Source organism: Pinus tabuliformis, chromosome 6 (assembly GCF_031772625.1).
Source record: "Pinus tabuliformis cultivar Carrire ecotype Pingquan chromosome 6, CPIR1, whole genome shotgun sequence".
NCBI classification, from domain to species: Eukaryota; Viridiplantae; Streptophyta; class Pinopsida; order Pinales; family Pinaceae; genus Pinus; species Pinus tabuliformis.
The window spans coordinates 128,109,964-128,137,550 of record NC_142292.1 but is presented as its reverse complement, the minus strand read 5'-3'; positions in this window follow the sequence as shown (position 1 = coordinate 128,137,550).

Genomic DNA, 27,587 nt, shown 5'->3' with positions numbered 1-27,587 from the left:
TCAGTTGAAGATATTTTGCTTCAACTGATTCTCAAGGTGACTCCTTCACCTATCATCGTGTTGCATTTGGTCCTCTAGTTGCACCACTGCATACTACATCATGCTGTACTAATTATGATTATCATCATGCTGCTCAAACTAATGTCCATCATCATCATGTTGCTGCCTCTACTCCATGTATCGTTGTGCTGCCCATGCACATATCATCATGTTGTGTTGTACCCAAATATCACTAAGCTGTTCTCAACATCGTGGATCTGCACCCATCTAATGTATACTCAATGACTGTTATGCTGCTCTCATCATACAACATTACATTGCTACCCCAAATATGCTGAGAATGACAGATCCGGTATTCTCATTGTAATATACTCCTATGCTAAGTTAGTACTATTGTAGGGTTTCATAAATCTTCTTTGTCACAAGAATACGTTGATTACATGTTCCAAGAATTTCCTCATCGAATCCTTATCTCATCATAGAGTCATAGCAAGACAGTAATACTTGATGCCCTTAAACAAGTTTTGTTGTCTTCTTCCAGCAGCTTCAAGCTTTGACTGCGGCTCGATGTCTGCAGTCTCATTACAATGATTTCCCTTCTGTGAAATTTCAGAACCACCCGAATATTTCCATGTGTGAGATCTATGCTTTTATGGCTGCGTGAACAGATCTTATGGACAACATATGAGAGCTCCCGTGACTGCATTCATAACTGTTCCATTGACTGTGTGTTATGACCCTTGACTACGTTCACAACATGATTGTGTGTTCTGGGTAGCGTATGACCCTATTCACAGCATGACTGTTCTGGGCAACATATAAGGTATGTTTCATTGAACTATGGAATATACCTGCATATATGTCTCCAGTCTACATATTCCTGATTATATATTTATAGTCTGCGTATACATTTACAGTCTCCATATACCTGCGTATATATTTACAGTCTACATATTCCTGCGTATATATTTATAGTCTCCATATACCTACGTATATATTTACAATCTACATATTCCTACGTATATATTTACAGCCTACATATTCCTGTGAATATATTTACTGCGGAATATCCTCATGATGAACAGTGTGAAATTTCCCTTCATGAACTGTATATAGATCTTTATGATTAGCGTATAAGGTGACAACATGTATATACCTCTATAGATGTGAATATATGTTGCCATTGTTGCGTTGAAGGAGTCTTCCATTGACTGCGTAGATTAGGGCCTGCGTGCTTCGTATTAGGTCTCTGTCTGCTACTCATCCTCATATGCATGTGGCTTCCTGCGGTTAGGGCATCACCCTTGGGCTAGCGTATATTTTGGTTCTCTCCTTCCAAAAACCCAGACGTGGAGAGGAGACCACCTCAAGAATACCTTTCCAAATGACTTCAAATCCTCACCAATTTATACTAAAACGTGGATGATGAATAGACACGTCTATTGGGATTTTGAGCCTACTCAAGTGTTGGTCGGCTTGATGATAATTCCATAATCTAAATAAATTCATATCTCCGTAAGTACTTATCGGAATCAGATGATCTTTGGATCAATCCTACACCTCTCGGTGAGAGAGATTCAATAAAAATATCAGTTGCCATAAATAAGGTGACCCACATGGAGTTTGGCCCTAGTTTCCAATTTAACACTCCCTCTCAACTAGGGAGAACTCCATCCGGTGATCCATAAGTTTGACTGTACTATCTCTGCCATCAGTGCCCTGCACTGCTCTGCCTAGCTCTGCTCAGCTCTACTAACTTTGCTGGCTCTGCTCAGCTCTGTTGTCTCAGCCGACTCTACTCAGCTCAGCTCAGCTCTGCTGGCTCTGCTCTGCTATGCTCAACTCTGCTGTCTCTGCTCTGCTTTGCTCAACTCTACTGTCTCTGCTCTACTTTGCTGAACTATGAAGAAGAAGAATTGATCGAGAATGTCTCATACCATTCTCCACTGACCCGAAGTCAGTCTCATAGTGCATACCACTAGTCCTAGACTAGTCTCAACCGACCCAAAGTCAACGTCATAGTGGGTACCACTCCTACCACTGGTCCCAGACTAGTATCGTAGGCTCAGAGAGTGTACCACTGGTCCCAGACCAGTCTCAACCAACCCGAAGTCAGCATCATAGTGTGTACCACCCTCACTGGTCCCAGACCATTCCTGCACTGACACGAAGTCAGTCTCAGAGTATGTACCACTAGTCCCAGACCAGTCTCAACTGACCTGAAGTCAGTGTCATAGTATGGTACAACTCCTACCACTAGTCCCAGACCAGTATCGCAGGCTCAGAGAGTGTACCACTGGTCCCAGACCAGTCTCAACCGACCCAAAGTCAGCGTCATAGTATGTACCAATCTCACTGGTCCCAGACCAGTCCTGTACTGACACGAAGTCAGTCTCAAAGTATGTACCACTGTTCCCACACCAGTCTCAACCGACTCGAAGTCAGCGTCATAGCATGGTACAACTCCTACTACTGGTCCCAGACCAGTATCATTGATCCCAGATCAATGGAGGTCATCCTAGCGTAGGGAGTACGGTAGATACAATGATGTGTCCATCGGTACTAATATGGTCCCTAAATTCATTTCCCTGCTCATTGATCAGATGAGAAGTACTTCCCATGAGTCCCAGACTACATGGGTAGGATGCCTCAACAGGAGAACTAATCAATCCTGTCCTCACAGGAGAACACATCAGTCCTGCTACAATTGCCATGGAGAACACATCAATCCAGGCCTCACAGTAGAACACTTCAATCCTGCTACAATCGCAATGGAGAACACATCAATCCAGGCCTCACAGGAGAATTAATCATCTTGCTACATAGGAGAGCGAATCATCCTGTCCCACAAGAGAGCGAATCATCTTGTCCCACAAGAGAGCAAATCATCTTGTCCACAGGAGAGCAAATCATCCTATCCATAGGAGAGCGAATCATCCTATCCCACTGCACACCACCAGGGGAGGGTGAGTCACCTTGTGGTCGTATGTTGCTCCAGTAAGAACCGCAAGCCCCCAGAGCTCCCAGAGCTCAATGTATGCAACATGCAAGACCCTTGTACAAGGGTCTCTTGACGACTCTAAGTCGTTCGGGAAAATCACAGATTTGATCTTTCCCGCGGGGCTTTAGCGACCTGTACATCATCTCAGTGCGATGGAGCCTCCTTGCTCATTGACTTTCCATATCCCAGATAAGGTAGTATCTGATGTCTATTTGCTGGAGCAATTGTTGAATACGGGATTCCTCAATAATCGAATCCCACCTCTGGTTGTCACAGAGAAAAACAACTCACTTAAGAGCTTCTGCAACCATGTAGCTTCATACGATATCATACTCGTAGCCATGTATTCGGTCTTGGCGGTGCTTATAGCGACCGACTTCTACTTCCTGCATCAAAGCAGAATCCAAAGAGAACCAGCACTGAAAAGTGCTCTAGTGATCCTCCACACTGCTTGCCCATTCAACATTCGAATAATAATGCAATTTCATCTTTCCGGCAGTGTATCTCAATCCATGAGAGATTGTGCCCTGAAGATATCTCAGAAGATTCTAGGCACCAATCCAGTGAGGCTCAACCAAATATGAACTCACCATGTTAACTGCAAAACATATGTCTGAATAGAGGTTCACCAAGAACATCAACGCGAATGAGTTTATGAAACTCAAAGGAATTCCCAAATCTGGTCTGACATCACTACCATATAACTTATGATCCTCGAGGTAGTCAGAAGCTTGCAGTTTAACATTCCACATCTGAAATCCAACTCCCTTTGTATTCTACAAAAGAGAGGGTCTGCACCTATCAGACATAGGTGCCGGTATGAGAGGACTATCATCCACAACCTTCGGATGGTTTGGATCGATGAATCTCGACTTCATCAGACAGTTGTTGATCCTCTCATACTATGCCCAGGGTGCTTTGTTTCAAGCCATAGAGGGCTTTCTACCACCTGCATACGTGAGATTCCCAATCATGAATCTCAAACTCCTCGAATTGTTTCAAACCTGTGGTCCTGTGGCATGAGGGGAATGGTCCCCTTATAAGATTTTCCTTCGGTACATCTCAGACATGTGCCTTCATGATATTTTTGAATTCAGGCATCCTGGTCACAATCTGACTCACATATCTTCGATGCTATGTGTCAATGGACATGGTCCCCAGTGGACATCCTGCAACTTGATACAACCCTGAACTCAAAAACATCTTTGAAAAAATCTATTTTCAAACACGTACCTTTCCATCGATGAGTGCCACCCTAAAACCTTTGACTTCCATTTCTGAGATGGACACCAGGTTCTTCTTGCGATCAAGTACATAAAAGAGATTCTGGGGTTCCTTGCTTTCTTTTAAGAGTCGACCATTTCCTTGATGACCCGCATTACCAGTGATTCCTTTGATCATTGAAGATGTCCCTAGAATGATTGTTATCTTCATCAAGAGATCTGTCTTTGCCATTCGGACACTCCTTTGCATAACGGTTGAACTTATTGCAACCAAGGCATCCGCCTTTCCTTCCACCCTTAGATCTGAACTTCCCAATGAAGTGATCTTTAGATGGGTCATCAAAAACTTCCGCTGCGCCATTCTGATAACATTCTTTGCTTCGACTTCACCCTAGGTGAATTATGAGGAACCTATTGATCCTTCTATCTTGTCCTCACTGTCTTTGGTGATTGCTCCTTCACTCTTGCTTGGGCATTGTCTTCACCTCAGCTCTGATTCAATGTCAAGTTTAGGTATTTTCTATTCTAGAGCAATTTATTTAAATTTTCACAGTCAGCAATCACATCAACATTAAGATAAACTGCAAATAGAACATAACTATAAATCGCAGAAGACAAGCCAAGACAAGAGGACACAAGATGTGGCGCGAGCCAGGGACAAACCCCACAATGTGTGGGGAAACCCTTTGATCAAATCTTCTTTTATCTTCAAAGTTCAGCAGAGAAAGAGAGAGAGAGTACATTTACAGCAGAAGTCAACACTTTGACTTATCTAGGTCTAACATAGATCCTTTCGTATAACGATGAGATCAGTTGAAGATATTCTGCTTCAACTGATTCTCAAGGTGACTCCTTCACCTATCATTGTGCTGCATTTGGTCCTCTAGTTGCACCACTGCATACTGCATCATGTTGTACTAATTATGATTATCATTATTAGTACAAACTAAAAGCAAAGGGTTTCATAGTTGCATTTACTTGAAAATTTACATATATTGCTAATGGTATCACAGTACACTCAGCTTTTCACTTGCCACTATCATCATGTAACATGTTACCACTGACTTCTAGCACACTAGATATGCTAAGAAACGCATATGAACAACTTAGACTTTTTCTTATATACGAAGTACCGTTGATTGGTTTGAAATTGCTATATAACATTGACAGATGACTTCGTGAAATTATGCACACACCAACTACAACATTTAGAAACCTTGACACAATATTCTATGGTGATCTATGTCAAGCACAACCTGTCCACGATCACTAGATATTTGAGAATCCAAGTCTTAACAAAAATACTACTGCTTACACTTTTTGGAGACTTGATAATGTCAAGACCTTTGAACTACAACAAGTGATGCAACAAGACAATAAAGAATTTTTGTCTTTGTTAAATAGAATTAGAAATTTTTCACATACAAAAGATGGTCTTGCCTACTTGAACAACCATTGCTATAGATGCCCACCAAATGATCCAACAATCCCATATCTATCTATTTAAACAAGGATGTACAAAAATATAATGAGAAAATATTCATTAGAGAAATTTTGAGGTCTAAAATGGGTCTCCTAAGGAATATTATACAATAATAGTGGAAATAATAAAATAAGATTAGACTACATCACCAAATTTTAGAGGGAAAAAAGAAAAAACTACTTTTTCAACTTATCTCCCTACAATTTTACTCAAATTTCTACCGAGAGCACTCATTGTATGCAAAAATTAATTCTTCATCCAAGGAGTACCCATGTTGCATACTTTCAATGGACCCTCCTACACAAAAAATGAGAAATACATGAAAAAGTGTGATTGCAAACACATTTTTAGTGTATTTCTCATTTTTTATGTAGCAGGGTCCATTGAAAATATGCAACGTGGGTGCTCTCTAGATGAGGAATTAAATTTTGCATCCAATGAGTGCTCCCTTTCGAAATTTGAGTAAAACCGTAGGGAGATAAGTTGAAAATACGAGTTGAACAAGTAGTTTTCTTATTTTTTATCTTTATATCTTTTTACTTTTTTACTTCAAAATTGGTGAATCATCTCCCATGGTTGACATCATAATCTTGAATCATATTGGTTCTTATAAATTTTATTTATCATATTGGTTCTTATAAATTTTATTTTGGTTGTACATTTTTGTTTTGAGGCCCATTTTAGACCTCAAAATTTCTATAATGGTCGTTCGTTAATACAAAAAATATAACATTGATATCAAATGACAAAGAAACCAAATCACTTAGCAAAGATCACTATAATAACACAAAAATGAAATTGTTAGTTTTCATTGTGCTAAAGCAAGATATGCTTGTTGAATTGATTGGTGGAAATTATGATATCAAAGATGGTTTGGTCAACGGTGCAAAAAGCATTTTTATAGCATCAAAATTTGATGAAAATGCTTTGATTTGGATAGAATTTTCCAACCCAAGAGTTGGTATTCTCCAACGAACAAAAATGTAGCATCTATTCAAAAATAGAATAATGCTTAATTGGACACCTGTCACAAAAGTTTCTAGAAGCATCGAATAAAAAAAACACTAACATTTACACAAGAGAATGATTTCATGTTCAATTGGCATGTGCACGAATAATACATCGATGATAAGGATTGACAACGGATAAATTGGCTTTTTAATCAAAAGGAGTTAGACAACATGGACTTGTTTATACAACAATATCATGTGTCAAAGATATCAAATCCCTATTTAAAATAAACGAATTAGAACAAACAAACTTTAGTCTATTTGATAAAGTTTCTACTGAGTTACAAAGACTCAAAGAAAATTCTTCTTACGACTCCAATATAGAGTACAATCAATAAGAACAAAATAACATTTGACAATATGTTCATTGAACACTCCTAGTCTCTCTTTGCATCAAGAATATATTGTTGCAAACTATGCTCTAATGAATGTTAACATCACTAGTTTCCAAGAAACAAGAATAATTGCACCCCTGTCAAATCCAAATTTTATAGAAAAATATCAACACATAAGCCTATTATATTTACATAGAATTCATACATACTATGCAAAAGATATGACAATTAATAAGCATTTCACCTATAGGGAAAACCACATTAAATCAATAGTTATTACTTTCATATCCAAGCACATGTTATCATAATTGTAAATGTATATTGTGATCCAAACACAATAACTCAATAGATCATTGATTGCATCAAAAACATTTTGGATCATGTATCAGACAAACAACAAATTTCAATTGTTAGTGACTTCAACTTGGACATGTTACAAAATAATTATGCACAAAAATAGCTATCTTAATTTATGCAAGAAAACAATTCAAATTGCATACAACAACGTCAGCAGCTGATTATGGCTTAATGCTTGATTACCGTTGGACAAATGTTCCAATTAATAGTCTTTCATCCAATATTTTTTATGCTTATTGGACATATCATCATGTTATTTCGATTACAATATGTTTGCCATTCACTTTTTGTGCCATACAAATATCAAGTTGATTGCAACAAACTATTGAATATTAGTAACTATTTTCAAATATCTAATCACTAGAATATCAAACATAATGATACATGAATCATAAGTAAACATGCTCTTTTTCCATACTCATGTCAACTACATTTACAAGAACTACTAGAACCTAACCTTAATCCATATAAATTCAATTGCATAAGACAATTTCATTACAAATTTGCACAATTGTTCAAAGAAACTTTTTGGCAACATACATTTAGACAATATGCCAAATTTCTCTATACTAAATCAATATCTCCATTCAAGCTACAAAAACAACTTTTACAATATCATTTATAAGGCACGTTTCAAAAACCAAACAAAACAGTACTAATACACGAGTAACTAGTGTCATATTGTGCTTTGGTATCTATCATTGCATTGCTCATATCAGAGAATCCACCATGATAATAAAATATTCCTTTTAGACCATACAGCGATTATAACTTCTAGGATCAGCAACAATTCATTTGAGTTTAAGCTTCCGCATTTCTCAATTACACGCACACACTAGGCATTTTGTCACAATAGTATAAAGAGAAGCTTCAGTCCAAGAACTCTGAAACAACACAATTGGTACAAAAATTAGTCCATGTTCTCTATTTAGAATAGTATTTTGTTCTTGGTAATTATTTCAATCTCTTTACATTTTATTCATTAGCTTTGCATATATGGATAGAACACACTTGTCTTTTGAATCAAAATTCTTTTCTTCCATAAGATCCGTCAAACATAAAAGTTGCTTGACTTCCCATAAATCTAAATGCATGGAAATCATTGTTTCTCCACTTGCAATGCCTAGCATGCAATTTTTTGTTGTTTTAAGCTCTTCGGATATAGTTCCTTTTTCCAAATAAGCCTCCACAACATTCTCTGGAAAATTATATAATTTATGAGTCATATATTCATCATTTACTATAGTTATGATCAAATTCAAACTAGAGAAAATTGTAATTGTTAATTGTGGACTCTCCAACAACATTAGCTTCCCATTGCTAATGTTTATATTTATTATGCGCTATATAAAAAATATATTCAAGCTAAAACAAATTCTAACAACAACTAAAGAACAAAATATTTGAACAACAAGGTATATTGCACCAACTATGGCAACGAAGAATTTTGTTCTTGGACTAATTGCCATTATTTCCAACTCCACTGCCATCATGCATATTAGTTATTATGATAATATTGTGCATGCTTCTTATAAATGTTTTCTTTGTTTTCTTTGTTTTTTAAAAAAAGATTCAATACTTGTTTCATCGCTCCCATATTGAAACTCCAAATATTATACAACAATGCACATTAGATTTTAGAACTTTACAGAGCATAGCAAATAGCAAGAATATTTTTCTCTCACCATAAAAAACATTTGTTCAGAGCACAACTATGCTTTTGATTTGTAGAAAAGTTGAATTGTATTTTATTCTTGTCAAAGAACATTATACAAATGACATCAGAAACAAACCAACATTAGTGCTTCATGTTCTTTGCATCTTTGGAAAAAAAAAACCAACAACAACAAATTAACTATTCACAAACAACGATGACAATCATGTTAAAAATTGATTTATTGACTTCTATATAATGACAATAGATCATTAAACACAACTATCCATCCTTGAAATAACTGTTAACTCTTCTTGTGCTCATCTTTCTTATATAACAATGGTCACTGATCTTTGAAAAGGTCTTTGGGTTCTAAATCTTGTGTGCAATAAATCCTCTCATAATTTTCCTCTAAAACATTGAACAATCATATAGTTATTTCCTTTTCTCCCATCAATCTTCTTAGAATCGTTAAACAGTGCTATCAATGCTCAATATTCAAATCATTGTTTACTATCACTTCTTTCGCAACAAGATCCTTGCATAGTTAGTCTTATTTGTTGATCTATATTTACTATACTTATGATCAAATTCAAATTATAACAAACAATAATTGTTGTTGACAATTATTCAACACCATTTGCTTCTCATTTCTACTTTTTCTATTCCCTATGCACTATAACATGATAGCTTCCAACAAAAACAATTGTAACAACAACTAAAAAACAAAAGCTTTGAACAAAAAAAATCATTGCAACAACTACAGAAACAAAGACTTATGTTGTTGACTTCATTGCCACTATTTCCATCTACAATGTTATTATGCATATTGGCCATTATGCTAATGATGCAGGAGCATCTAACCCCCCCAATCAAACAAAGGAATCCAAAGCGGACGTGGACCATCGAGTTAAACAAGGAGACTCTTTATTTAAAATAGAGATAAAATGATGGAATGGATAAGTCTCTCGAAGACTTTATAAAATGTAATATTACCACATGTGTATACGTATAGCGAGTTTAAGGGTTTGTTGAGCAAATCAAGGAGAGGATTGATCGGATCCTTCATAGTGATCCGATCCAATATTCCTGTAACGATGAACCAGATGTGTTCTATATATATGTAATGAGTGAGATATAGAGATAGACAGGGTGATAGAGATAGAATTTGTGAAAACAAAGAGTTGAAATGTAGTCGAGAGGAGAATCCGTGCTAAGGATGAAATGCCTTAGGTTTGTAATCATATTGTGTATAATATAAAGCATGTGTTTCAGTGTTGATTGTGCGCCTGTATGTATTCATATATATATGCGTTAATGGCTTGAAGTACTGTGTTTATAAGTGTGTTGATCGACCATCGATCACTGTAGGATCGATGGTGATCCATTGATAAATGAGTTAACTGTGTGTCGTGTGTCTAAAGCGGAGTGGCAAAAACTGTGGATTTAATGTAGAAATCCATCAATCGAAATATATTAAGTCCAAGAGTAGATTGGAGGAATGATACACAGGAGCCGATGGATCAATATGATCAACAGTCCAGATGACATCGCTAAGGGACAGAGCTTTCTCGCATCGGCAGAACCATTATAATGATATCAGAACCGGCCTTTTCAATATAGCGATAGCGATATGCGATTTAAATCGCAACCTTCGGATCGAGGGTCTAGATCAATGGTTTAGTTGAAATCGGCAATCACATATCGGAAGGGCAAGGGACGAGTGGTAATGGAATAGCAAGGCCTGATACGCCGATAGCGATCATGCATTGATCGATGATCAGAGGTGTCGGTAGTTGGAGGTCGACATTGGATCAGTGCTGAGGAAAGCGAAAGAGCAGACCCGATAATCCTTATAGATACGGGTGTATGTTTTTGAAGTCCGACATATATGTTGGAGCGGGATTTACATGGTTTTCCCGTGTATTTCATAATATGTGTTGCCCGAAGGGTTAAGGCTTAAACGCTTAATATAAAGCTTCCGATGGTGTAACAGGCTCCAATAGTTGAATGGTTCATGATTTAAAAGGCTTAGAGCCTGAAGAAATGCTTCCGATAAGATTTGTGGGCCCATAACCCACAGGCCTCAGGATCGATTTTTGTAAAGCAAAGGGATTTTGGTTAACCCCCAAAATCTCTCTGCATCAAGTGGTATCAGAGCAGGGAAAGTTTTCCTACGAGAAGGAAGAAGGAGTTCAAGCAGAAGGAGAAGAGGTACAGTTGTTTAAAGATGGAGAGTTTATGATCTTTACTGTCGTGTATATAGCGATAGCGGAAGCTGAGGAAATTTGCAGCAACCTAGGGCAAGGTGTGCTCAATTGGTTCTAGAGGGGAGAACTAGAAGGATGCCAAAAGACCCAGTGAGGAGGGCTTGGTGAGGTATCGTGTAACAGAGGAAGACTATTACTACAGAGGTTGGCTGCAACTCACAAAGATCATAAAAGCAGTTCCACTGAAACAGTGGGCAGAATTGCTAAGGACAAGGAGAAGCATATGACCAAGAGGTCATAAATTTTTGTGCCTCGGGAGTCTGATGCAAGAGCATCTAACCCCCCTAATGAAACAAAGGAATCCAAAGCAGACGTGGACCATCGAGCTAAACAAGGGGACTCTCTGTTTAAAACAGAGCTAAAATGATGGAATGGATAAGTCTCTCGAAGACTTTATAAAATGTAATACGACCACATGTGTATACGTATAACGAGTTTAAGGGTTTGTTGAGCAAATCAAGGAGAGGATTGATCGGATCCTTCATAGTGATCCAATCCAATATTCCTGTAATGATGAACCAGATGTGTTCTATATATATGTAATGAGTGAGATATAGAGATAGATAGGGTGATAGAGATAGAATTTGTGAAAACAGAGTGTTGAAATGTAGTCGAGAGGAGAACTCGTGCTAAGGTTGAAATGCCTTAGGTTTGTAATCATATTGTGTATAATATAAAGCGTGTGTTTCAGTGTTGATTGTGCGCCTGTATGTATTCATATATATATGCGTTAATGGCTTGAAGTCCTGTGTTTATAAGTGTGTTGATCGACCATCGATCACTGTAGGATCGATGACAATCCATTGATAAATGAGTTAACTATGCGTCATGTGTCTAAAGTGGAGTCTGGAAAAAACTGTGGATTTAACATAGAAATCCATCAATCGAAAGCTATTAAGTCCAAGAGGAGATTGGAGGAATGATACACAGGAGCTATTGGATCAATATGATCAACGGTCTAGATGACGTCGCTGAGGGACAGAGCTTTATCGCATCGGCGGAACCATTATAATGATTATCAGAACTAGCCTTTTCAATATAGTGATAGCGATATGTGATTTAAATCGCAACCGTCGAATAGAGGGTCCATATCGATGGTTTAGATGAAATCGACGATCGCATATCGGAAGGGCAAGGGACGAGGGGTAATGGAATAGAAAGGATCGATACGCTGATAGCGATCATGCACTGATCGGCGATCGAAGGTGTTGGTAGTCGGAGGTCGACATCGGATCAGTGTTGAGGAAAGTGGAAGAGCGGACCCGATAATCCTCATAGATACGGGTGTATGTTTTTGAAGTCCGACATATATGTTGGAGCGGGATTTACATGGTTTTCCCGTGTATTTTATAATATGTGTTGTCCGAAGGGTTAAGGATTAAACGCTTAATATAAAGCTTCTGATAGTGTAACAGGGCTCCAATAGTTGAATGGTTCATGATTTAAAAGGCTTAGAGCCTAAAGAAACGCTTCTGATAAGGTTTGTGGGCCCATAGCCCATAGGCCTCAGGATCAATTTTTGTAAAGCAAAGGGATTTTGGTTAACCCCCAAAATCTCTCTGCATCAAGTGGTATTAGAGCAGGGAAAGTTTTCCTACGAGAAGGAAGAAGGAGTGCAAGCAGAAGGAGAAGAGGTACATTTGTTTAAAGATGGAGAGTTTATGATCTTTACTGTCGTGCACATAGCAGCAGCGAAAGGTGAGAAGATTTGTAGCAACCTAGAGCAAGGTGTGCTCAATTGGTTCTAGAGGAGAGAACCAGAAGGATGCCAAAAGACCAAGTGAGGAGGACTTGGTGAGGTATCATGTAACAGAGGAACACTGTTACTGCAGAGGTTGGTTGCAGCTCACAAAGATCATAAAATCAGTTCCACTGAAACAGTGGGTAGAATTGCTAAGGACAAGGAGAAGCATATGACCAGGAGGTCATAAATTTTTGTGCTTCAGGAGTCTGATGCAAGAGCATCTAACCCCCTTAATCAAACAAAGGAATCAAAGCGAATGTGGACCATCGAGCTAAACAAGGGGACTCACTTTTTAAAACAAAGCTAAAATGATGGAATGGATAAGTCTCTCTAAGACTTTATAAAATGTAATATTGCCACATGTGTATATGTATAGCGAGTTTAAGGGTTTGTTGAGCAAATCAAGGAGAGGATTGATTGGATCCTTCATCAGGATCCGATCCAATATTCCTTTAACGATGAAACAGATGTGTTTTATATATATGTAATGAGCGAGATATAGAGATAGACAGGGTGATAGAGATAGAATTTGTGAAAACAGAGTGTTGAAATGTAGTCGAGAGGAGAACCCGTGCTAAGGCTGAAATGCCTTAGGTTTGTAATCATATTGTGTATAATATAAAGCGTGTGTTTCAGTGTTGATTGTGCGCCTGTATGTATTCATATATATATATATGCATTAATGGCTTGAAGTCCTGTGTTTATAAGTGTGTTAATCGACCATCAATCACTGTAGGATCGATGGCGATCCATTGATAAATGAGTTAACTGTGTGTCGCGTGTCTAAAGCGGAGTCTGGAAAAAACTGTGGATTTAATGTAGAAATCCATCAATTGAAAGATATTAAGTCCAAGAGGAGATTGGAGGAATGATACACAGGAGCTGTTGGATCAATATGATCAACAGTCCAGATGACGTCGCTAAGGGATAGAGCTTTATCGCATCGGTAGAACCATTATAATGATATCAGAACCGGCCTTTTCAATATAGTGACAGTGATATGTGATTTAAATCGCAACCGTCGGATCGAGGGTCTAGATCGACGATTTAGATGAAATCGACGATCGCATATCAGAAGGGCAAGGGACGAGTGGTAATGGAATAGCAAGGGCTGACACGCCGATAGCGATCATGCACTGATTGGCGATCGGAGGTGTCGGTAGTCGGAGGTCAACATCGAATCAGTGCCGAGGAAAGTGGAAGAGAGGACCCGGTAATCCTTATGGATATGGGTGTATGTTTTTGAAGTCTGACATATATGTTGCACCGGGATTTACATGGTTTTTCGTGTATTTCATAATATGTGTTGCCGGAAGGGTTAAGGCTTAAACGCTTAATATAAAGCTTCCAATAGTGTAACAAGGTTCCAATAGTTGAATGGTTCATGATTTAAAAGGCTTAGAGTCTAAATAAATGCTTCCGATAAGGTTTGTGGGCCCATAACCCACAGGCCTCAGGATCGATTTTTGTAAAGCAAAGGGATTTTGGTTAACACCCAAAATCTCTTTGCATCAACTAATCTTGTACATGCTTGTTAAAAATGTTTTCTCTCCTCTTTTTAGAAATTGATTCAAAACCTTGTTCATGGCCCTGCTCTTGTAGTTGTCAATATTTTACATCATCGCAATTTGGATTTTACAAGCTTACATAACAAAGCAAATACTAGGTAGCTTTTTGTCTCACTATAACAAATATTTTTTTGCAACATAGGAATGCTTTTTTTCCCGACATACTTGAATTGTATTTTATGCTTATAAAACAATATTATACAATTAACATAGAGAACAAATCAAGAATAGTCCTTCATGTTCTTTGCATATTTGACAAAAGAAAGGAAAAAAAAACATCAACAAATCAACTGTTCTTAAACATCCACTACTTTGCTCCACCGATTTGCAATTTTTACATATGTTTCCATACAATGATGTCAAATATTGACTTGTTGGCCTGTATACAATGACAATAGATCATCAACACATTTTAGAAAAACATGGAAAACAAAAATATTAGTTCTCAGAGCATAGATGCACAAACAAAAAGGGACCAAAATACAAAGAGGTAAGCCAACAGGTCCATATTAACAATTTGTAAGTGTGCAAATTACTATTGCTCCATGTCAAATTCAAACTTATGATAACTAAATCTCTTTACTCTTGTGAATTTACAGGTTAAAAATGCTACAAACATCTCCATGATCAATCATACAGTTATGCGCAGGTGCCCATACAAATCTCTTTGAAGGTGATGTGGTTATAGTATATGGCCTAGGACAGAACGGAAATTCGAACTCACTAGTCAAAGCACAACTTGTGCACGTAGATCTTGTTGACAAAAGCTGTCAACTAACTATCACAATAAATGTAAGCAAAAACCTTATAAATAAATTCTGTGACAAATTTTGTCCCAGAAAAAGTACCTGTATTATAGAATTTGCAGTGAGAAACAAAGGAATCTATGAAAGAGGCAATGCAAAAAGATATATAGTTTTACATGAAAATTGTACAATGCAAATAATACCCCAGGTTTGCAAAAATCAAAGACTTGCTCTAGACCCAAAAATACAACAACTCATTCTATCAACAGAGACATATCTTGTTGGTTCTATTGTTGTTGTGGTAGTGGCATGCCACCAAAACAATAGACAATTTGAACTAAACATGGAGAAACTGCCAATGATACAACCATTGTAAGTCAACGTTTCTTGCAAATTATACCTGATTTTACACCACAAACTGGATTAGTTGCTACTTCTATGGCATTTTGTTCTTATCAAATGACATAGAAAAGAAAAATGTGATTTAGTATCTACAATATTTCCTATTTCTAACAATTTTCCATTTGCAATGAATGCTAGTTGCAACTAAAGGAAAATTACAGAGAAAATTTATTGGAAATAAAGTATCAATTAGCATGCAAAAACAAAACATTCTATCTATTCAAAAATGTTGTCAGAAATGGACCAAAGGGATGTCAACTACTGCAATTTGTAGTAGTAACTTTAATCGATGTTCTAAAGGACACTTGTGAAAAAAAAATATTTACAATTATTCATCAAATAAAAAATATTCAGTAATATTTTTATTTTTTTTACAATTTTAGATACATTCTACATTATTTTCAAAATATTTACATTTTCTTCACCAAAACACATTAATACTTAATGATTCTAAGCACTCTTGGAAAATTTCAAAGGAATGCTAAAAGAAAAAAATGTTTTTTGTGCCACCCTATCAACAATTTTGTCAAAAATGTTCATATCCTATGCTCCCAAACTCATCAAATTGCACATTGTGCAAATAAAACACAACAAATTCCTATCGTCCAAATGTAGATTGCACAGTGGAAATAAGTTACAGTAAGATAGACTGCACTTTGCAAATGCTACAACTGCAACAATACTCCCCAACAATTGCATAAACAAGTTTCGAAGAGTACATTGAAGACATATCATCTACAGTCTTTGAATTACAGAAACTCTTTGTCCATGACATCTTCACTTTGCAGAAACTATCTTGCAACACCCATTGCAGCAATTTTATTGTTTTCAGTGTACATGTCTTCCTAAAACATTGTAACACTAACAATTGTATTTATTCAATTTTTTCCACAACAAACTTATTAAGCTATATTTTTTTGTTTCTTATGCTAATATTTCCCCAATTATTCACTGTCACGGGTTTTCTCACAATACCACTTGGAGAGATTGAGTCAAATCCAAAAGTACATTGTCACTCTTTCCACCAATAACATGTCAATTGACTTCAAAGTATCATTGTTATAGATTTTTGTGCCACTTATTCTTTTGCCTGCAAAGACTTCAACAAACATATCCAATAGTAAGGAAAGCAATTATATTTTGTTTATGCAAAGAACAAATCAGTATAGCTTGAACACTTAATCCATTTTGATGTGTATGTAGAAATGCCCAATATAATTTGTAATTTCTTCCTGTTGTCTAAATTGATTTGTACATTGTTATCTAGAATTATTGCCTATAGTTTATTTTTTATCAGTTTCATTTTATCGATTTCCTGTGACTGTCATTTATTCAAATGAAACACCCTCTACAACTCTGACTTACACTAGGAAATGGCAAGGCTAGGCAATCCACTCTCAATCCAGGCAATCCTCCATGACAGTGAAAAATCATGACCAATAATCCACATGCATATGCCATGCATGCCAAAACAAGAGAGGAAAACATACATGCAACTCGGTACCTTGAAGCAAATCTCGTTCTAGTTGTTGATCCTGATGTCCTCTTACGCTTTCCTGCTCTTCCTTTGCCTTCTTGTTCCAAAAATCCAAGTATGCCACACCCTCCAAGAGTGCTCCAAGAAAACTCTAAGTATCTAAGAGTATGAGAGAGAGAGAGAATAATGAGAGAGCTCCAAAACTGAACTAACAAAAGGTTACCAACTGATCCTCAGAGGCCTTTTTATCAATGAGGCCTCTATTTTCTTAGTTTTCCATTATTTTCCTTCATTTTCCTCCTCACATGCAACCTGTGACCTTTCACCTCCCTTTTCTCCTAATTTCCATTATTTTCATAAATTAATGTGCCAAAAATGCCATTTTTCATTTCCAAAGCCTTATCCATTGCCTATGGCAATTTCCTTAGCCATTAAAGAATCGTAAGTGATCCCCATCACTATGCTTTTGCCCAACATTACGCTTGGAATAAGTGTCCCATCTGTTAGTGTCAGCCTTTCCAGCCTTCCTACAGTGATCAAATGTGCTCTTACAAAGTGATTTTGAAGTGTCAAGGTCAAATTTTGTCATTTCAGTGAGTCTTCAAGCAAAATTTGGTCACTAGGCATTAGGCCTAGGGTTTGCCCAAATGTCAGTCCATGTCATCATTCAGCCGAGCCTATCATCATTCAGAGGGTTTTCATTATCATGTCAGTGTCGAATGAGTCATTTCACACCTTGTTCATGCTTCAGTTGTGCCTTGGCAAGGTCATTTCCCTCTCCTAGGGTTTTGAAAGCCAATTTCTCTTGGATGGTCAAATCACCGGCAAAAATTGTTTCCTGATGTTCATACACCTTCCCCTATCCTTAAAATACCTTATCAAACACTTCCCATCCCTTAGATCCGCCAAATTCCTCATTTTTGCACAAACCCTAGTTTCTAGCTACAACCTGGCAATTTTCTAGGTTGGGCCTGTGTTTTGCCCTTTTGGACCCCTTCCCCTCACTCAATCACTGAGATTCCACTTTCCCCTACTTCCTAACATCCCTCCCCACTCCCACAAATTTCCCCAAGAATTTAGAAGCCCCCTATCCCCTTCATTTCGCTCCATTTCGACAAAATTCCTTGTTTCACACATCGGGACAAGTGACACTCAAAAGCTGTTTCTGAGCAATCAAAGATGAATTTTTCAAAACTGAGAGAGGTTTTTGTCCAAAACATGCCAAGGAAGAAAAACCTCCTTCACTTTTTACACAGGTGTCATGGTTTGAGAGAAATGTCAAGAATTCCGTTGCCTCAGGAGAATCAAAGACACCTCTGAAGTGACCTTGGGAAAATCAAGTTTACTCCTAGCTGGGTTGGCTAAATGATTTTCTTGTTGGATAAAATGATAAATAGACACAAATATATTTCCAATGAGCTATCATGAGCTGAATTTGGGGTTGAGGAAGGCATTCAAAAGTTGACTGCAACAGCACTCTTCTTTCAGGTAGCCTCATTTGGCACTTTTTGACCAGTCTTGGGAGATTTAATTTTTTAACAGGTCAAATCAACTCCAAATTGAACAATTCCACTTGGGTTGGAAAGTAGACTCAAAGACCTTTCCAACTAGCTATCCTGCGCCCAATTCCGACACCGGGAAAGCCCTCAAACAAGGCTGTGAATGTGCGCTACCCGTTGAGAGGTGCGCTACCCGTTGAGAGGCTGCCCGCAGTGTTAATTTTGAACTGGCGCTACCCGTTGAGAGGTGCGCTACCCGTTGAGCTGTAAAAGCCAGAATCACCTCAAACTCACTCAAATCTTCTTCAAATTTGCAAATTGGGTTGAGGTAGGCTCTATACATGTTGTTTGATGGGTTGATGATGGTTATGGGTCTACATGCTTGCGAGTATGCCTCCAAGAATACAAGGAAAAAAGATATTTGTAACTGTTTGTCAATGTGGGCAGAATGTTAGGGTTTTATGTTTGTTTCAAGGTTTTTTGGTCCCATTTGATTCCCTCCCTTTTTCCCCCTTTTCTTCACAAAGTCATGCTTATGTCTCTGCCCTTATTATTTGCAAAGAAATGTAAATTTCCTCCCATGGCCTAATATGTAAACCCTATCCCTCCCCCAAGTCCAAAGAAGGTTGTCCGAGGCCCTCAAGAGGAAGAAGAAGACCAACCCACTCTGTATCTTGGCCGAGGCTTCTCTCACTCACCATGATACTCAGTAGCCTCTTCCTAGCAGTTAGCACAAGAAATTTTGAAAGTTTTGAGGCATTTTTGCCATTTTTGGGAAAGTGACAGGTTTTGGCCTTTTAACGAGTAGCACCCCGTGCGCTACCCTACATGGGGGCAACTCAGAACGAGAAAAAATCAGCATTTTTGGAATTTTCATGCAAAGTTACACCTACCTATGGATGGACTTCAGTTTTTATGGAGATTTGGGCTTCCAAAAGCTCAAAATACATGCAGATTTTGACTTTCTGCCCCTATTTTGAGTTGCAGAAAGCTGTCTTGGGAGAAGTGAGTTTTGAGGGGTCAAATGAACTCCAAATTCAAAAATTCTGGTGGGGTTGGAAAGAAGACTCGGAGACCTTTCCAATGAGCTATCTTGCATCTGATTTGAACATCGGGAAGGCCCTCAAACAGGCCTCTCAATGTGCGCTACCCGTCAGGCACATGTGCGCTACATGTCAGGGAATTTTGCCTGTTTTGACCAGTTCGGCTAGAAAAACACTGTTTTCACTTGGTTTAATGTTTTGGGCATGTAAATGATGGATTTTTGTGTAATTTTCATCGCTCTATGATGCTTTTACTCTCCTTGATCACTTCTAGAAGATTCTTGAATGTAAATGGTAAAAATTTAATGCATGGATAGGTTTCCTAAGTTTTAGAGGCAAGTTGTTTTGACTGCCTAGGTTTTAGGGCTCAGTTTAGAATTGGTTGAAACAGCTCCTAGAAGGATGAGATCGACCCCTAGAGGCAAGGGAATTGGTTGGCTTGCCTATATTATGTATTTTCTCAATCATTTTCATGGTTGGAGAGGTTGGACTCTTGAGGGAGAAGCTCCTATTGTATATTTTACTTGTATCTCTGCAATTTGAGGAAAGGGAAGACCAGGGTTTTGCAGACATCATTGGGATTCTTGTGGACTCTTCTGTTGATGGTGTGTTCTCTTATTGTAATTGTAAGTGCGTTTATGTGCTCCATCTCTTTCTTTACTGCATCTTATTAAACAAATGAAGTGATAAAGTTTGAATTCATGCTTGCCATGCTCAGCTTTCAAATTTGTTTAATGTTTATGTTTTCCACTGTCTAGAGAGGATTAAAAGTCATTGTTTGCCCTCTTTAGCTTTTATTTTTTCTTCTTTGATCATCCATCTCAGCTAAAGGCATCAGCACAAACTCCTACCTTGCCCCAAAGACCCACCTGCAAAAACTGAGCTCAATCCCCGCACCCTGAATCGCACTCCCTCCAATTGCCACCAAAAAACAACAAAAACTTTAAATCAACCCCCCTTATCAGTTTACTAGCCTAATATCAGTGTTCCTAATTGGGTCAGCTCATCCTATTGAAAGATCTACCGAGTTTGACCGGAGAGAGCCTTCTCATACCCCGTAGGGCTAGCTACGAGGTGAAATGGTTTGATGTTGCCTTGAAGGTTTACCTTCCTCAGCCTAGGGTGAAATCTCAAGTGCTAACATATTGGCGACCATACTGGGGATAACATCTAAACCTTTGCTCATTGACGTGTTATTTCATAAGTCTTAGACGGAGCCTGAAGTTACGCCAGGTAGCCTTCGAAAACGCTCTTGTTTTACATCAGCGCAAGTAGATAAACGCTGCTTCAGTCTATCTCCGTGAACTTGTGAACATAGCGCTTCATTGACACTTTACCCCAGTACATGTATCAAGGTCAGATCTGATTGTTGATGGTGGACCACGATCAGACACTTGAAAGGCTGAAATCATTCACTGGCGACTCCTTTCACTGAAGAATACAGCAATCAGTGCTTCATGGTGACTTCACTGCAGAGAGATCAGTAGCTGTGAGATTTTCAAGATGGATCAGATTGCAAGAAGATATGCTCCCTTGAGCCGAGATCACATTCCAGGTTTTCCGAATAAGATGCCCAAGGTAGATTGGTCAAGGAATCTGCCCACATTTAATGATGATGGTAAAAAGGATGCTGCTTTACATCTAGTTAGATTTCATATGCATATTCGCAAGTTAAAGATCAATTTTCCTGAGGACTGTTTGATGAAAATGTTTATGGCTACTCTGGAAGATGAAGCCCGATCCTGGTATGAAAGTTTGCCATCTTCTTCAATTTATTGTTTAAGGGATTTTCATACTGTGTTCTTTGAAAAGTATAAAGAATCATATCCATCTTTGATTTTAGTTCAGAACTGTTGTAGCCATGTACATAATTTTATTGAAAGCCTTGAGAAGTATTATGAAGATGACAATTTTATGGATGTTGAGATTATGGAGGCTCTGTATGAGAATCCATTTCAGCAGCACACCGAAATCTTAGAGGATACTTGCCAAGATCAGCAGGCTGAAGATTTCAATATGGTTGAAAATGAGGAAAGAGCAAATGTTGTTTCAGATCTGCCCACAGAAGACAACAGCAAGCAACCCATCAAAGAGAGATCTACTGTTGAGATCATAGACAGAGTTTTGGATTCAGATGTTCATGAACAGCAAGGTGAGATCTTTGTGCAAGTAAGTGATGAAACTCCTTTTAATAATTCAGTAAAAAATGATAGTTTGAATGCCTTGTCATATGAAGATAATTATTGTTTAAGCAGAAGAAAGCAAAAGGTATTGTCTCCTTTGTCTGAAGAGGAGATAGATCAGCTCTTGAAAGGTCTTGTTACAGCCCAAGCTACAGCAGATTTGCAGTGCACACATAGTCAGGAAAGTGTTGGAGAAACTTCTTCCTCTCTTGAAAAAGATGACTGTCTTATAATCAGTTTTGTAGACCAGCAAAAAGATAATGTTTTCCTTCACAAAGATGATAATTCGGCTGTCATATCATATGAAGATCACTTACCATATTGTCTGACTACCGAAGATCAGAGCATACAGGATTCCCTTTCAGATTCTTCATATGTTTCATGTGCTGAAGTGTTTTTCCAAGAAGAGATCTGCTCATCCATTTGTTCGGAATTTTTTGAATCCCATGAGCATACTTTTACCGAAGCACATGATGAAGGCAGATCAGAATTTGAAACAAAGGACACCTTGATCTTTCAGTAGGAGGTGGCAGTGGCAAATCTTTATGTTTTTCATGATCCTCTACCAAGTTTGTTGCAGCCAGCAGTGATAGTGTTTATTGCAGTGTTCAGTGATGAAGGAGATCATGGTCAGCTATGTTTTTGGATGCCCAGTTACCACTATCTATTGTTGATCATGAGATCTGATAAGGAGAATCAATCAAGAAGGCATCTGCTTGATTGGTTGCATTGGCATTTTGATATAGTTTGATGTATATAGTCTTGTAAGAAACACCGGTGGTTGTCATCATGATTTCACATCTTGATGGACTGCTGCCCTTCTCTTGTTTTAGTTAAGTCAGTCATGAGTCATTTGTGTTTGGTCTGTTGAGTGAGCTTTTTCAAGTTATTTCAGTTTGCCATCGAGTCGGTTTGAGTCAAGCTTCAGTTAAGTTTCAGTCAATTTTCAGTCAAGTTTCCATTCAATAAATGTGTCAAAGTTTTGGGTCACATGTGTAAATATTGACTCCATTGCCCAATGATTGAAAAGCACTGGTCTGCTCTCCCAGAGGTCTAAGGTTCTTGGCACCTCCAAGGAGCTACCATCCCCATTGGAGCCAATGTTAGTGTCAGTCTTTCCAGCCTTCCTACAGTGATCAAATGTGCTCTTACAAAGTGATTTTGAAGTGTCAAGGTCAAATTTTGTCATTTCAGTGAGTCTTCAAGCAAAATTTGGTCACTAGGCATTAGGCCTAGGGTTTGCCCAAATGTCAGTCCATGTCATCATTCAGCCGAGCCTATCATCATTCAAATGGTTTTCATTATCATGTCAGTGTCGAATGAGTCATTTCACACCTTGTTCATGCTTCAGTTGTGCCTTGGCAAGGTCATTTCCCTCTCCTAGGGTTTTGAAAGCCAATTTCTCTTGGATGGTCAAATCACCGGCAAAACTTGTTTCCTGATGTTCATACACCTTCCCCTATCCTTAAAATACCTTATCAAACACTTCCCATCCCTTAGATCCGCCAAATTCCTCATTTTTGCACAAACCCTAGTTTCTAGCTACAACCTGGCAATTTTCTAGGTTGGGCCTGTGTTTTGCCCTTTTGGACCCCTTCCCCTCACTCAATCACTGAGATTCCACTTTCCCCTGCTTCCTAACATCCCTCCCCACTCCCACAAATTTCCCCAAGAATTTAGAAGCCCCCTATCCCCTTCATTTCGCTCCATTTAGACAAAATTCCTTGTTTCACACATCGGGACAAGTGAAACTCAAAAGCTGTTTCTGAGCAATAAAAGATGAATTTTTCAAAACTTAGAGAGGTTTTTGTCCAAAACATTCCAAGGAAGAAAAACCTCCTTCACGTTTTACACAGGTGTCATGGTTTGAGAGAAATATCAAGAATTTCGTTGCCTCAGGAGAATCAAAGACACCTCTGAAGTGACCTTTGGAAAATCAAGTTTTCTCCTAGCTGGGTTGGCCAAATGATTTGCTTGATGGATAAAATGATAAATAGACACAAAGATATTTCCAATGAGCTATCATGAGCTGAATTTGGGGTTGAGGAAGGAATTCAAAAGTTGACTACAACAACACTCTTCTTTCAGGCAGCCTCATTTGGCACTTTTTGACCAGTCTTGGGAGATTTGATTTTTAACAGGTCAAATCAACTCCCAATTGAAAAATTCCACTTGGGTTGGAACGTAGACTCAAACACCTTTCCAACGCGCTATCCTGCGCCCGATTCCAACACGGGGAAAGCCCTCAAACAAGGCTGTGAATGTGTGCTACCCGTTGAGAGGTGCGCTACCCGTTGAGAGGCTGCCCGCAGTGTTAATTTTGAACTGGCGCTACCCGTTGAGAGGTGCGCTACCCGTTGAGCTGTAAAAGCCAAAATCACCTCAAACTCACTCAAATATTCTTCAAATTTGCAAATTGGGTTGAGGTAGGCTCTATACATGTTGTTTGATGGGTTGATGATGGTTATGGGTCTACATGCTTGCGAGTATGCCTCCAAGAATACAAGGAAAAAAGATATTTGTAACTGTTTGTCAATGTGGGCAGAATGTTAGGGTTTTATGTTTGTTTCAAGGTTTTTTGGTCCCATTTGATTCCCTCCCTTGTTCCCCCTTTTCTTCACAAAGTCATGCTTATGTCTCTGCCCTTATTATTTGCAAAGAAATGTAAATTTCCCCCCATTGCCTAATATGTAAACCCTATCCCTCCCCCAAGTCCAAAGAAGGTTGTCTGAGGCCCTCAAGAGGAAGAAGAAGACCAACCCACTCCGTATCTTGGCCGAGACTTCTCTCACTCACCATGATACTCATTAGCCTCTTCCTAGCAGCTAGCACAAGAAATTTTGAAAGTTTTGAGGCATTTTTGCCATTTTTGGGAAATTGACAGGTTTTGGCCTTTTAACGAGTAGCACCCCGTGCGCTACCCTACATGGGGGCAACTCAGAACGGGAAAAACTCAGCATTTTTGGAATTGTCATGCAAAGTTACACCTACCTATGGATGGACTTCAGTTTTTATGGAGATTTGGGCTTCCAAAAGCTCAAAATACATGCAAATTTTGACTTTCTGCCCCTATTTTGAGTTGCAGAAAGCTGTCTTGGGAGAATTGAGTTTTGAGGGGTCAAATGAACTCCAAATTCAAAACTTCCGGTGGGGTTGGAAAGAAGACTCGCAGACCTTTCCAATGAGCTAGCTTGCACCTGATTTGGACACCGGGAAGGCCCTCAAACAGGCCTCTCAATGTGCGCTACCCGTCAGGCACATGTGCGCTACATGTGAGGGAATTTTGCCTGTTTTGACCAGTTCGGCCAGAAAAACACTGTTTTCACTTGGTTTAATGTTTTGGGCATGTAAATGATGGATTTTTGTGTAATTTTCATGGCTCTATGATGCTTTTACTCTCCTTGATCACTTCTAGAAGATTCTTGAATGTAAATGGTAAAAATTTAATGCATGGATAGGTTTCCTAAGTTTTAGAGGCAAGTTGTTTTGACTGCCTAGGTTTTAGGGCTCAGTTTAGAATTGGTTGAAGCAGCTCCTAGAAGGATGAGCTCGACCCCTAGAGGCAAGGGAAGTGGTTGGCTTGCCTATATTATGTATTTTCTCAATCATTTTCATGGTTGGAGAGGTTGGACTCTTGAGGGAGAAGCTCCTATTGTATATTTTACTTGTATCTCTGCAATTTGAGGAAAGGGAAAACCAGGGTTTTGCAGACATCATTGGGATTCTTGTGGACTCTTCTGTTGATGGTGTGTTCTCTTATTGTAATTGTAAGTGTGTTTATGTGCTCCATCTCTTTCTTTACTGCATCTTATTAAACAAATGAAGTGATAAAGTTTGAATTCATGCTTGCCATGCTCATCTTTCAAATTTGTTTAATGTTTATGTTTTCCACTGTCTAGAGAGGATTCAAAGTCATTGTTTGCCCTCTTTAGCTTTTATTTTTTCTTCTTTGATCATCCATCTCAGCTAAAGGCATCAGCACAAACTCCTACCTTGCCCCAAAGACCCACCTGCAAAAACTGAGCTCAATCCCCGCACCCTGAATCGCACTCCCTCCAATTGCCACCAAAAAACACCAAAAACTTTAAATCAACCCCCCTTATCAGTTTACTAGCCTAATATCAGTGTTCCTAATTGGGTCAGCTCATCCTATTGAAAGATCTACCGAGTTTGACCGGAGAGAGCCTTCTCATACCCCATAGGGCTAGCTACGAGGTGAAATGGTTTGATGTTGCCTTGAAGGTTTACCTTCCTCAGCCTAGGGTGAAATCTCAAGTGCTAACATATTGGCGACCATACTGGGGAGAACATCTAAACCTTTGCTCATTGACGTGTTATTTCATAAGTCTTAGACGGAGCCTGAAGTTACGCCAGGTAGCCTTCAAAAACGCTCTCGTTTTACATCAGCGCAAGTAGATAAACGCTGCTTCAGTCTATCTCCGTGAACTTGTGAACATAGCGCTTCATTGACACTTTACCCCAGTACATGTATCAAGGTCAGATCTGATTGTTGATGGTGGACCACGATCAGACACTTGAAAGGCTGAAATCATTCACTGGCGACTCCTTTCACTGAAGAATCCAGCAATCAGTGCTTCATGGTGACTTCACTGCAGAGAGATCAGTAGCTGTGAGATTTTCAAAATGGATCAGATTGCAAGAAGATATGCTCCCTTGAGTCGAGATCACATTCCAGGTTTTCCGAATAAGATGCCCAAGGTAGATTGTTCAAGGAATCTGCCCACATTTAATGATGATGGTAAGAAGGATGCTGCTTTACATCTAGTTAGATTTCATATGCATATTCGCAAGTTAAAGATCAATTTTCCTGAGGACTGTTTGATGAAAATGTTTATGGCTACTCTGGAAGATGAAGCCCGATCCTGGTATGAAAGTTTGCCATCTGCTTCAATTTATTGTTTAAGGGATTTTCATACTGTGTTCTTTGAAAAGTATAAAGAATCATATCCATCTTTGATTTTAGTTCAGAACTGTTGTAGCCATGTACATAATTTTATTGAAAGCCTTGAGAAGTATTATGAAGATGACAATTTTATGGATGTTGAGATTATGGAGGCTCTGTATGAGAATCCATTTTAGAAGCACACCGAAATCTTAGAGGATACTTGCCAAGATCAGCAGGCTGAAGATTTCAATATGGTTGAAAATGAGGAAAGAGCAAATGTTGTTTCAGATCTGCCCACAGAAGACAACAGCAAGCAACCCATCAAAGAGAGATCTACTGTTGAGATCATAGACAGAGTTTTGGATTCAGATGTTCATGAACCGCAAGGTGAGATCTTTGTGCAAGTAAGTGATGAAACTCCTTTTAATAATTCAGTAAAAAATGATAGTTTGAATGCCTTGTCATATGAAGATAATTATTGTTTAAGCAGAAGAAAGCAAAAGGTATTGTCTCCTTTGTCTGAAGAGGAGATAGATCAGCTCTTGAAAGGTCTTGTTACAGCCCAAGCTACAGCAGATTTGCAGTGCACACATAGTCAGGAAAGTGTTGGAGAAACTTCTTCCTCTCATGAAAAAGATGATTGTCTTATAATCAGTTTTGTAGACCAGCAAAAAGATAATGTTTTC